This window comes from Podarcis erhardii (assembly GCF_964252035.2).
Source record: "Podarcis erhardii genome assembly, chromosome: W".
Taxonomy (NCBI): domain Eukaryota; kingdom Metazoa; phylum Chordata; class Lepidosauria; order Squamata; family Lacertidae; genus Podarcis; species Podarcis erhardii.
Genome location: NC_138506.1, coordinates 18,545,593 through 18,559,632, shown reverse-complemented (window position 1 = coordinate 18,559,632; position 14,040 = coordinate 18,545,593). Strand labels below are relative to the sequence as shown.

Below are 14,040 nucleotides of genomic sequence, written 5' to 3'. Positions count from 1 at the left end.
TGTAAAGTTATAATATATTAAGATAAATTATTAAGATAAAAGTAAAAATGGAAAGGATTTGCTGAAATAACTAATTGAACTAGAATACAAAAAAGGGAGGTGTGAGGAGGTCAGGGAAACAAGTAAATGAAAGACAAGATATGGAAAGGTTGATTTGTTTTTAATTGTTTTTACTTTTCTGTATTTTGTATTTTTTGCTTTCCCCCCCTTTTTTTATTCTTGTAACTTTTTTGAAACTTTCATAAATATTATTTTTTTTAAAAAAAAGAAATGAGATATCGGCACAAAGCAATGTGGCAGCAGCAGACATATCCTCCAAGCTGTTCTTCAAACGTCTACAGACCTCAAAAAATGTGAGCTGCAAAAACCTTAAAGCAAAATGAAGCTGAAACAGTACAACTGGACTATAAGGAGGCCAACTGGGAAAAAGTGAAATTGCTAACTGTCATATTTAAGTCATATATACTGTACTTGGTGTGTTCTTTGGAGTTCACTCATGTTTATGAAGGCCACATTAGACTGTGTTCAGGAACACCCATGTCTTCACATATAAATTGGATGATACTCCTTTGGAGTGAGATGCCTCCTACAAATTGGGCAAAAGTTAGCATACCTAAGAAAATTGCTGAGGCACTGACTACAGAAGATGTGGCCACATGTTGTTGACACTATAAGCCGTCCGCTTTGCACAATCTCTACAAAGCTGTCTATGCAAATTCCACAACTCAAAGTGCCTGAGGATCTTGCAAATTCCCTCCTTCCCACTTCTCTGGGGAGCTTTCTAGTGGCAAGAGCACCACTCTGTGTGTGTCTGCTATCACCACCACCACCACCACCACTAAATATGAGGCTGTCAGACAATGGTTGAGGTCTGAACTCTCTATTGGGCTGCTGCCCACTCTCTCCAACAAGCACAAGAGAATCGTCTTGCGTAAGATCAACAACTATAGGTTCTGAAGTTTCGCAAGTGAGGTCAACTACTTCCCCATCCATACTTCTATCATTAAGGCTGTGTGGCAGGGAGGCGGAGGCGGAGGAGGAGGGGATACAGGGTTCAGAAGCAGTTCCCACCATCATCTTGTCCAGAGTATGAGGAGGTCTTGCGGAGGTGTTGCGACTGCCCCTCTTGCTGTTGCTGTGCTGGGTTGCATTACATTCTGTACTTGTTGAACTCATGATGCACAGGGATGGGAGAGGCACAGGCTGCAGAGTACTTGCTTCCCCCCTTATCTCCGTGTGCTGCTCCCTGCTTAGTCGCCAAGCAATTCTGTAATGTGATAAGGATGATCATGAATGCTCTCTCTAAAGCAACTTGATGCAACTGGTGACGCTTTGGAGCACCGTGACTTTCTTAGAGTTGTCTCTTTTATAGCAGGTACTCCGAAGCTGGAGCAAGTTCAACATCTTGAGGAGTTAGGGCAGGCTTCCTCAACCTTGGCCCTCCAGATGTTTTTGGCCTACAACTCCCATGATCCCTAGCCAGCAGGACCAGTGGTCAGGGAGGATGGGAATTGTCGTCTCAAAACATCAGAAGGGCCGAGGTTGAGAAAGCCTCATTTAGGGTGTCTTTCGTGTTACTCTATAGAACTGCATTCACGTGGGAAGAAACAGGATTAGGCTAAGAAGCAGGCACACAACTATTAGTTTTCTATCTTTCAGCCAAGAGATTAGCTAAAACAATTAGGATTATTACGAGGTGGAGCATCTTTCCCTACCTTGACAGTCCTCTTTATACAAGAGTCTGATAAGGAGAAGGGAAGAACTCATGATGAATGTCTCTTCTTCAAGAAGAACCAGGGCACATAGCCAAGCTGAGGACGATGGGAAATCTTAAATGAAATTCATTGGAGTTGCCTCTACTAGAGCGCACCTCCTATGGCTGCTCTTGCAAGAGGTATTTTCCAGGTATGACACATTCAATGTGTACACCCAACAGGGTGGATAAAAATCAATGATTTAAAAAAGAATAATTAAAAAATCTGTTTTTTATTTAAATTGGATTTTTAAAATAAAATGTTTCTGGAGGAAAGATCTTTCTAAAGATAGTTTTCTATTTAAGTTACATTATAGTCCAAAGGCTATTCATCAGGAAAGAAGTATTTGTTTTAAGTCTTTCATGTGTGCTAAAACTCAGTCTAAGGTTTTTTTGGGTTTTTTTAACAAAAATCCCCCACGTTTAACCACATCAGTTAACAAACATGGATACATATGCTATAATTTTATTGTTTTAGTTAAATACGCTATTTAAAATGTTATTAAGGAAATGATTATTTTTCTCCTTCAGCTGTCCACGGAGGCGCAGGTCAATTCTGTGTCCAGGGCAGCTGTTTACCAGCTCCATCTGGTACGCAGGATGAGACCCTCCCTGGCTGCAGACTGTCTCGCCAGAGTGGTGCATGCTCTAGTTATCTCCCGCTTGGACTACTGCCATGTGCTCTACATAGGGCTACCTTTGAAGGTGACTCGGAAACTGCAATGAATCCAGAACGCGGCAGCTAGACTGGTGACTGGGAGCGGCCACCGAGACCACATAACACCAGTCTTGAAAGACCTACATTGGCTCCCAGTACGTTTCTGAGCACAATTCAAAGTGTTGATGCTGACCTTTAATGCCCTAAACGGTCTCGGTCCAGTATACCTGAAGGAGCGTGTCCACCCCCATTGTTCTGCCCGGGCACCTGGGTCCATCTCCAAGGGCCTTCTGGAGGTTCCCTCACTGTGAGAAGCCAAGTTACAGGGAACCAGGCAGAGGGCCTTCTCGGTGGTGGCACCTGCCCTGTGGAACACCCTCCCACCAGATGTCCAAGAGAACAACAACTACCAGACTTTTAGAAGACATCTGAAGGCAGCCCTGTTTAGGGAAGCTTTTAATGTTTGATGGATTACTGTATTTTCATATTTTGTTGGAAGCCGCCCAGAGTGGCTGGGGTAGCCCAGCCAGATGGGCGGGGTATAAATAATAAATCGTTGTTGTTGTTGTTGTTGTTGTTGTTGTTATCAGGGAGAGCATTGGTGCCAAAATGAGTTTGGCAAAGAATGGGTTTTTAAGGGAGTCTTTCTAGTGAGCACAGTGCACTGGTGAGGCTGCACAGAAGCAGCGTCAAATGCTGAGGCACAACAAGAGGAAACTTCTCGAATTTGCAAAGGGGATTTTTTTAAAAAATAAAAGTCTTGAAGTGCAAACTTTGAAAAGAAGAAAAAGTTGCATGATCCCTCCATAGCTTCTCGTTTGCCCAAGGCGGCAGTGCACTGTTGTGCATCTCGATCGGGCTCACAGTCAAAGCGACTGCACAGAAGCAGCGTCAATATTGTCCACCTCTTTTCCAAAGACTTTAAGTAAAACAAACTTACCCAGTAGCTTCTTTGGAAGCCGCCCTCGGACCTACAGCAGGAGGAGAGACACAAAAAGGAGTTAGATCTCCAGTATGGCCCATGCTCAAACATCCAAGGAAGCATCCTGGCTCTTTTACTGCAGCTGCATAAGCATTGCTGGGGTCTAGCATGGGCAAAAGTGCACAGATTGAGAGACTGTTGTATCCTTGCAAAATCTTTTCCTGTGGCTTTTTGCCAGTTCCTCTGACAGGTAGTGGCAAGAGTGTTGAACTAAGACTGGGCAGACCAGGGTCCAGATCCACACTAGGCGTGAAGCTCACTGAATGCCCCGTCCCTGCCTCTCAGCGTGGCTGTGGGACTAAGTGGGAGGGAGGAGAACTCTGTACCGCCCCTTGAGGACTTGGCAGAGCAATGGTTCCACAGTAGCTTCACTTCTCTCGATCACATCAGTGTTAGCAGTCAAATGCTGTGTCACTGTGACTCGGGACTCATCTTGGGTTCCCTATAAATGTAACCAGCCATCTCTGTGGGCCTCAGTCTGTGTGTAGAGTGTGTGTGTCTCAACCAGTATGTTGTGTTGTTGCAGACAGAGCGGCTCCAGGACTCCAGTTAATCAGTAACTAAGATCTGTGCCTCTGGGAAGACTAAGAAGGCTGCTAGGAGCACTCGGTGTATGCTCCTTGACTATGCTGTTTCTGAACAAGTTTATTTTCTTCAGTAAACTTTTATTCTGTATATGAAGAAGACCCTGCGTTGATTAATTGACCGCTGCGCGACAGTTTTCCCTCATGTATTGAAGGCCTGCACTGGGAGGGCTTTTGTCAATTCCTCCGACAGTCACTGTGCGGTGGTGGTAAGGGTGTTGGACCCAGGGTCCAAATCCACAGCAGGCCATGAAGCTCACTGAGTGACCATGGGCCAGGCACTACCTCTCAGGGCCATAAGCATTTTATCAAGTCAATATTGCGAGGAACAACTGCATAGCTGAATTGAAAACCCCTAGACCAATTAAGGGATCAATATTAAGACCACAACGCATCACTTATAGATCAAGCAAACCTGTGGCTGATTAATTTATTTATTTTGAAGTGTTCTACTCTCCTTTTCGGTTGAGAGAGTAGCTTTGTGTATGTTACAACAGACTACCATAAGCAAACAAGCGGCACACAGACAATCCAGCACTCTTTGGGCTGGTGGACAGCGTGCTAACCACTTGGGGGGGAAATGTTGAAGGGGGCAAATGTCCTAATGACCAAGAGCAGGGGTGGGGAATGCTGTGTCCCTCCCCAATGTTGCTGAACTACAATACAACTCCATCCATTCCTAGCCATTGCCACGCCTGCGGGGGCTGAGGAAAGATTCTCCATCCCAGGACTAATGAGCTCTACAATTTAGCCTGCTTGTTTTTCTTGCACTTAGTAAACAAAGCTATAAAGTTTGAACCTGCCAAGCTAATACTTATTTTCAAGTGGCACCTGCTTTGCCATCGTCACTAAATGAATTTATGACATTTCTCTTTTCCCCATAGGAAAAGGTAAAGGGACCCCTGACCAGTCGTGGCCGACTCTGGGGTTGCGGTGCTCATCTCGCTTTCTTGGCCACCGAGGGAGCCGGCATACAGCTTCCGGGTCATGTGGCCAGCATGACTAAGCCGTTACTGGCGAACCAGAGCAGCACACAGAAACGCTGTTTACCTTCCCACCGGAGCGGTACCTATTGATCTACTTGCACTTGGATGTGCTTTCGAACTGCTAGGTTGGCAGGAGCAGGGACCGAGCAACGAGAGCTCACCCCGTCGCGGGGATTCGAACCGCCGACCTTCTGATCGGCAAGCCCTAGGCTCTGTGGTTTAACCCACAGCGCCACCCGCGTCCCACTCTTTTCCCCATAGAAATAGGTAAATCCCTTGCCCACCCCCGCTGCCGGTAAGAGCAAGTAAATGAATGCAGAGAAAGTAAGGTTTATAGGCAGCAAAATACAAATTCTCAAACAAAAGTCAGCATCTTAGTAAACTGCCAGCTGCTTCCAAAGCCAGTCGCTACAAAGATGGGAACGAGCCCACCTCACAAGACAAGTGCCGTAGCGTGGGGGATGCAGGGGGGGCCGGCCACACCGGGCGCAACATCTGGGGGTTAGGGAAATCCACGGGTTAGGGGGCGCAAATCCATGGGTTAGGGGGCGCAAATTACTTGCCTTGCCCCGGGTGCTGATAACCCACGCTACGCCACTGCACAAGGCTGTTAGGAAGATTTCGTGGGCAGGGGAGCTTTCTCCAAGGAAGCGTCTGAACCACCCTGAAGTGCTTTGTAAAATGCAACCAAATTATGACTACGTTCAGTTTGGATAAGCAGAGCAGTCTTCTCTCCCTGCCACACACCACGTGGAGTGAATCCCTGATGAAGAAAGACTGCAGCACTTGGGAGTTAGACAAGCAAGAGGCGACAGGATAGAATTCTTTTTTTAAATTATGGACTTCCGGTTGGTCGCGAAGCCGAGAGCAAGCAGGATTCTGCCCTTAGGGGAGAATCCAGCTTTTCGGGAGGAGGGGGGAAGGGGGGCATTGCATGGGCGCCGCAAGCCCCCAAAAACCTCAGGAGGAAGATCCTGAGGGCAGGTTCCCAGCGAAGCTGAAGAGCGGTCCCTCCACCGCTTGAAACACTCCTTTTTGGCAAGATGGAGACGCCGGCGTGGGACGCCATTTTCTACTCCTGAGAAGCGCAGCCTCAAGCTTACCCGGCACAGCGATCGATTCTCAAAAAAATAAAATTCCCGATTTAATTGGCGAGAAGGAAGAAAATTAAAAGAATTAGAATGATTCGGAAGCAGCGGGGTGGAAAAAGGAGGTCAGCCCCGGCTGGGATCTATTTTACATGCAAGACATTCCTGCAGAACAAGAAATTTGTGAGTTTCCTACAGCGGAACTTATAAATTTATATAAACACTTTGCTTTAACTTAAGACTGTATATAGTAATAAAAAGGGGGTGGAAACCCCTTACTATGGGGGTGGGGGTCTGTGGGAGGATCTCTGAGATGGCAGGAGGGGAACCCTTCAGAAAAACTTTTACTTTCGTTTTTGGGAACTGCGTAGTTATAAGAAGCCTCTTATTGTTATTTTTGAAATTTTTATGTAAGTGCCAAGCAGCAACATTTTGAAAGAACTGCCAAGTCCGAGTTAAAAGAGAGAGATACTGTTTATTGTTACTCTTACTTTATGTTTTACTTGGAGAAAAGCGGAGCGGAGAAAGAAGCGCTTCACCCCCCCCCCTTGCTTCCTGTCTGTGGTTTTTCGTTTACTTTTAGCGGTTTGAGACTTAGACTGTCCTAATTGCTTTTTTCTTTTTGTTGTGGCTGGTTTATGAATTTTTATATTTATTATATATTTTTTGCCTTCTTTTTCTCTCCTTGTTGTTTTTATTTTTATTGGGGTGGGAAGGCTGAAGGCTGATCGCCGAAGAATGGATGCTTTTGAATTCTGGTGCTGGAGGAGACTCTTGAGAGTCCCATGGACTGCAAGAAGATCAAACCTCTCCATTCTGAAGGAAATCAGCCCCGAGTGCTCACTGGAAGGACAGATCCTGAAGCTGAGGCTCCAAGACTTTGGCCACCTCATGAGAAGAGAAGACTCCCTGGAAAAGACCCTGATGCTGGGAAAGATGGAGGGCACAAGGAGAAGGACAGAGGACAAGATGGTTGGACAGTGTTCTCGAAGCTACCAGCATGAGTTTGACCAAACTGCGGGAGGCAGTGGAAGACAGGAGTGCCTGGCGTGCTCTGGTCCAGGGGGTAACGAAGAGTCAGACACGACTAAACGACTAAACAACAACAACAACTGTGAAGTGGACGCTTGAAGGCTAAGGGTGGAACATTATTGCACTTGCTTTTTGTTCTTTTTTACTGTTTGCTCCTGTTTATGTTTTCCAACATAAAAAAGCATTGTGGTGGATTGGCTAAACAAGTGGCAGAAGATATATATACTTTTTATTACTTTTTATTATTTGGATCTTTATTGGATTATAATTCCTCTGTCCTAGCATTTGTGGTAGAGTGGCTAAACAAGTGGCGGAAGAATTAAATTTTTATATTTATATTTTTGATTCTTTCCTTAATAATTGGACATATTTGTGGATTACAACTTCTTTGGTGTGGCTCTGTGGATCTGATATTTTGGATTGGCCAAACAAAAGGCGGAAGTTGAATATTGATTGGTGTTTTTGCTTAACATTGGTGGGTGACATATATTACATTAATAGCAAAACAGGATTCGGACTTTACACAAGTAAAGCATTATAGGCCGATTTCGTTGTTAAACAATGATTATAAATTGTTTGCTAGTATGCTGGCAAACAGATTGAAAAATGTACTGAATGAAATAATACATAAGGATCAAGCAGGCTTTTTACCTGACAGACAGATGGACGACAACACAAGAAATCTCGTGAATATAATTGAATATCTGACTACCAGAAATGAAAAGCAAGCGGTGTTAATTTTTGTAGATGCGGAAAAGGCCTTCAATAATATATCTTGGGAATTAAAAGGAATAAAAGTGATATACTCAGAACAAAGAGCAAAACTGATAGTAAATAATATAATAACAGAAAATATTGAGATTACGAAAGGTACAAGACAAGGGTGTCCATTATCACCATTACTATTCATAGCGGTACTGAAAGTCTTTCTAAGAACAATAAGGAGAAATGACAAAGTAAAAAGCATTTCAGTCGGTCGGAAAGAGCATAAAGTGAAAGCTTTTGCAGATGACTTAGTATTAACAATGAAAGAACCACTAATTAGTGCCAAGGAAGTATTAGAAGAGATAGAACAATTTGGACATGTAGCAGGTTTCTAACTGAACAAAAAGACTAAAATGATAGTTTACAATATGAAACAGGACTTGGTGGACATGTTGCAGCAACAGATTGGTATTGAAGTTGCTAAAAAAAGTTAAATATTTAGGAATTTGGTTAACGTCAAAGAATATAGACCTCTTTCAGAACAATTATATACCGGTGTGGAATGGAATCAAAAGAGATCTGGAAATATGGGGAAGGATGAGATTATCATTTTGGGGAAGGATTTCAGCTATTAAAATGAATGTCCTACCAAAGATGTTCTTTTTGTTTCAATCAATTCCAATAATCAAGGCGGCAGCAATCTTTAAAGAATGGCAAAAGACGGTTTCAAGATATATCTGGCGGGGAAGAAACCAAGAATTCAATATAAGTTATTAACAGATGCTAAAGAAAGAGGGGGCTTTGCCCTGCCAGACTTGAAACTGCATTATGTGTTAATGGTTTCAGAACTCACAGGGTTAAAGAGTTCTGTGTGACGTCCCTCAATTCCTGTCGCGTGACTCAGAAGGAGGGAGGAGTTGTTCCTCACTGTTCCGTCTCTGCTTCCAAGGGAGACGGTAGCAGCCATGAGCGCTAGAAGCCCTGTAGAAATCTGAGAAGTGCTGTTTTGTATTTTACTGCTGTAATAAAGACTGTTATGTAAACACACAGACGCCTATGTGTGTTTGGATCTTATACACCGAGAAGCAACAGCTTTCCGCTGTGTTTACTCTGCATGTCGTGGCGGAGCGAAGGATCGGCGCAGCTTGAGGGAAACGTGCCGGACCCGGAGATCGCTGTAAGCTGGGCCTAATTGGGGTCGTAAACCAATTAGCCACGCCTTTTCCACATTATGAAGCGTCCTGCCTCTGTTGGTTAAAGGAATGGATGTTGTTAGAAAATACAGCTTTGCTGGATCTGGAAGGTTATGAGAATAGATTTGGTTGGCACACATATTTATGGTATAATAAGACAAAAGTCCATAAAGGATTTGGAAACCATATATTCCAAAGATCTCTCTTTGAAATATGGGATAGGTATAAAAACCTATTAGAACATAAGACACCGCAGTGGCTATCTCCATTAGAAGCAATGAGTGTGAAGAAGATAAATATGAGCAAAAATTGGGTTACATGTGAAAAATTAATACAAAAGGAAGGAAATAAATGGAAAATGAAACCTTATGAAGAGGTAAAAGAATAAGTAAATGACTGGCTGCACTATTGCCACGTCAATGAAATGTTTAAACAGGATTTGAGGGGGAAAGGATTTGATGATAACAAATCAAAATTTGAAATTGAAGCACTGAATAATAAATATAATTTGTTGTCTAAAATGTATAAATTGCTGCTTGAATGGCATTTGAAAGATGAAGAGGTAAAGTCGGTTATGATACACTGGGCCAAAGATTTTGGGTATAATATACAGTTAAAAGATTGGGGGAAACTGTGGAAGGAAGGATTAAAATTTACTGCATGCAATGCTTTGAAAGAAAATGTGATGAAAATGATGTATAGGTGTTATATCGCCCCAGTAAAATTAGCTAAAATGTATAAAATAAGTAATAAATGTTGGAAATGTAAAGAAAAGGAAGGACCTTTTTATCACATGTGGTGGGAATGTAAAAAAGTGAAAAGCTTCCGGGAAATGATATATAATGGGATGAAAAAGATGTTGAAATATACATTGATTAAGAAACCAGAAGCATTTTTACTTGGCATTGTAGGAGATGATATTAATAGACAGGATTGTAAGTTGTTTTTATATGCAATGACTGCAGCAAGAATATTATTGGCACAAAAATGGAAGCAAGAAGAACTACCAACGAAAGAAGAATGGAGGGTGAAGTTGATGGACTATGCAGAATTAGATAAATTAACAGGAAGGATTCGAAACCTGCAGGATCAGAGATTCATAGAAGACTGGAGTAAATATATGAACTATTTGAAAAGTAATTGTGATGAACAGATTACGCTAGTAGGACTGCAAGAAGTTTGATAAGGTGGATAGTTTGAAATACTGCAAGAAAGTCTACGAAAAGCATTATTAGTTAAGGATAATTAAATGTAATCTAGAAATTAAGAAATGCAGAATAAATGATAAAGAATGGGAAATCATCAGAGGTGTTGACGGAAGTCTAAAATATTGTATAAGATGAGAAGATCTGTTGTATGACTGTTGGAACTGATACGTTTTTATAGATATAAGATATTTTTAAAAAATGATGGATGGCATTGAGAAAGCGGGTAGGGAAAAGTCCTTCTCCTGCTCTCAAAGAATCATAGAATTGCAGGCTCTCACCAAACTCTCTCTGTGTCCCATAATGTCCATGGCTCTGCTCTGAGTAAGATCAGGTCGGCCCCCACGTTCAGCCTCCCAGGTCTCAGGCCAGCTCTCTATTTGCCACACCACACTGCCTTCCCTTTGCACGCTCGGGAGCTGTCTTTGGCTCCTTGCTGCCTATACCCTCAGAAAAGGAATCCCCGCCCCTCGCTTTCGGAGGGAGCCGCTGCTGCCATCTGTGCCTGGCGCACTCGCTCTTGTATCATGTCCTGCTGCATCCTCGGAGGGCAAGCGCCTCTCCCCTGCCTTGCACGCTTCCCATGAGAAAACACACAGCCCTTCCAGCCTGTGGGAGCCACACTTTCTCCCTGGCTGCAGGTCTCGTCTCTCGCCCACAGCACGCAACTTCACATTCACACACACGCAGGCATACACGTGTCTGCCGCCCTTTTGGCGCGCACCTTGCCTCCTTGCCGTGCTGGCAGTTCTCTCAAGCAACAGGTGTAATCATAATAACACTTTCCGGGCGATTTTCCTGCAAGAAAGCTCCCTCTCCTTGTTGGCGCTGAGGACCGAGCACAACAGGCAGACGCAACATTTCACCCCCTCCCCTAAATGTCTACTCAGAAGTAAGTGCACTGAGTCAGATCGGGCCAACTAGTCCCAGGTAAGTGCGTACACACTTACTTTGGAGTAAGCGACAGCAGGCGCTGCAGCCTCCGTGCCCTTCTCGGGAGTCCGCTGTGAGCCCCACGGCGGGAAGCTCTGCTGCTCACGAGGAGGCCAGGTCCCTGCCAGGCGCATGCGCGAGCGACCAGCTCCTGCTCTCCCATCTGTGCAATAGTTTCAAGGAGTTTCCTCAAAGAAATCTGGAAGCAGATTTTATTCCCATCCTTGGGAATCATTTGTGTGCCATATCTTTTTCAGGGGTTCCATTGATAACCTACATGAAGCAATAGAGAGTATAATTTAGAATCTAATCCTTCCCCCCACCTCTCTATCCATTGCAATTTTCAAATTTGGTTAAGGGTGACTGTTTTTCTACACACCCCTCACCCTCTCCAGTTGCACATCCAGACTCAGGCATGCTCATGGGTGAGCTGTGTGATAAGCCAGTGGAGATAGGGTTTTCGTGTGGGGGGGTACTTTGTACATGCTCAGAAGCACCCTCTACACATATCCCAAGGCATGTGGATGAAAGCAGGTAGTGCCAAGAAGGCGTGTCTGTGTGTTTGTGTGGGCACTAGCGGTATGACTTGTGGACTTTTCTTTTCTTCCCCCAGTTTCCTGTATCATAAAGGGATGCACTTTTGCTTAGAAACACTGGAAAAGGGACTAAGTATTCTCAGTTATGGAAAAAGGTCGCCCCAAAATGAAAAGTTGGAAACATCGTATATGTAACGTTACTACTCATAACTATGAGCACTTTTTAAAACTTCATGGAACTGTTTATAACTTTTACAGCTGCCTGGAACTTCCTCAAACTGTGGAGAATGTTCAAGAAGAATCCAAATATTGGTCTATAGGGAAAGATTTGTGGGCAAACAACTAAACTTCTTAATTTTTAATATTTCTTTCTGTGGCAATATACAATTGTGGCTGGAGAATCCCAGCTGGGTGGGCGGGGTCTAAATATAATCAGAATCAGAATCATTACAATGTCACACAAGATCCTCAATTTATTCTCAGCAATAAGAAGTGATGACCCATGTGTATTAGAAAATTTGCAAGCTCTATTTTTCCTGGATACATGCTATGCATATTACATACTACATTGTTTATTTATTTTTTGTTTAAATCGGGTGCTCAGCTTCTTCTACCATTGCAAGGAAATAGCCTCCTATCCTGAGCAGTACTGAGCGTCCAGCCAAGCAGTGGACTGGGATGCGGGCCTCACTGGAGTCCTTTGGGCACGCCCATTGTGCAGAACCTGGCTGGCCGGAGCCCCCTCTGACAGCAGGCACCATGGGGGGGGGGGAGAGATCTGCTCGGTGGTGAAGTGCCCCCACTTTGCATGCCAAAGGCTCCAGGTTCAATCCCTGGTACCCCCACCCCCCCTTAAAAGGACCCTTGTCCGGAGAGCTGCTGCCAGCACAGCAGACAATACCGGTGGGTTAGATGGACACCAGTGTCTGCCAGATTCTTCTGTTCTGTGCCTTGGCGGAGCAGCTGTGATGAAACTTTGGGCCCCAGCTGATGGTGGTTGATGGGAGTTGTAGTCCAAAATATTTATTTGTTTGCATTTGCATCCCACCTCGTTCTCCAAGGAGCTTAACGTGGCAGAGGTACAGGGTTCTCCCTTCCCGATTGAATCCCATCGCAGCACTCTCTAGCAATACCATTGCAGTGCCTTTGAGTGCATGCAGAGTGCCCATACCCTGTGATGCCTTGCGACTGGCCTTCGCGTGGCTTTATCCACCAGGGGTCGCCGCGAGGGGCGGAGAAGGGCTATAGTTCAGAAGGTCTCAGGCTTAGTCCCCAGGGACATCTCCAGCAAACAGGGCTGGGAGAAGACTATGAGAAGATGCTGTCAATCAGTGGAGACAATTCTGAGCTCTATAGACCAGGAGTCTGACTTGGCAAAAGGCAACTGCCCCACGTTCTTCTGTTCTTCTATTATTCTGCGTGGAGCAAATGGGCGCATGAAAAAGGAAGCGAAAGAGAAGGAGGGGCACACATTTCAACACGACACCCTGGTCGGGTGTTATTTATTCATTCATTCAGTGCATTTATATCCCCTCTTTTTCTTGGAGGAGCTCAGTGTGACATCCATGTGGCGTCCAGAGTGGCGCAATCTAATCCCAACGACAATCCCTTTGAGGTAGGCTAAAGTGACAAGCAGTGACTGGCCTGGGGGGGGGGCAACTTGTATGAAATATTTGTTACGAAAAAGGAGCAATGCAGCAGCGAGCTGCAGCTGGCTGGAATGCCAAACAGGATGTTGATGTTTGGGACTGTACCGTGGGAGCAAAGGGACAGTCTATTCACTGTACTGAGCACCGGATGTTAGCTCAGAGTGTCACCTGACATGTACTGGAAGTACAGGGGTGGAGTTTATCTCTCTCTGCTGTTGGTGTTTGGAGAGTGCAGACATGTTTCTCTGTACTGCTGCATAGACAGAAATAAAGGCATGTAAATACATTTCTGTCTGTCTCTTTCCCCCTCCTGGGGAAGACAGGGAGGAGGGAAGAGTGGTGTGTTCTTCTCACGTTTGAGGAGAATCGCCGATAGAGACCTTGCCTGTATCCTGCCGGGAGTCGCTGACAGGGAGGTCAACAAGGAACTCAAGCCGGATGCCTGGAGAGTGGCAAATTCCTCTGACTAGGCTCGAGATTCCAACAACTGGTAGCAGCGCAGGTGGTTCTGATCCATGGAAATCTGCGTGAGAGGTTGATGGATCGTATGCCATCCTCTGCACCAAAAGAAAGAAGATAACGTCTGTGTGCAGCTGGAAGCTGATCAGATGGCTGGCCATCGAGACGAGGTGGATGCCAAGCGACGAAGCCCCAAGGTATGAAGATTTATGGCTGTAAAGTGAACGCGTTAAGGAAAAGTTACAGATAGGTAGCCGTGTTGGTCTGCCATAGTCAA

The 14,040-nt window shown here is 44.7% G+C and overlaps 1 pseudogene across 1 annotated transcript; it reads right to left on the bottom strand.

The window, feature by feature from the left end:
• Positions 1-273: 273 nt before the first annotated feature.
• On the bottom strand, positions 274-11,218 carry LOC309333235 (E3 ubiquitin-protein ligase RNF4 pseudogene; annotated as a pseudogene). Its single transcript, XR_014161639.1, has 3 exons — positions 11,137-11,218; positions 3,352-3,382; positions 274-1,267 (listed from the first exon to the last, which is right to left on the bottom strand). The product of XR_014161639.1 is annotated as an E3 ubiquitin-protein ligase RNF4 pseudogene (transcript).
• Positions 11,219-14,040: the final 2,822 nt, after the last annotated feature.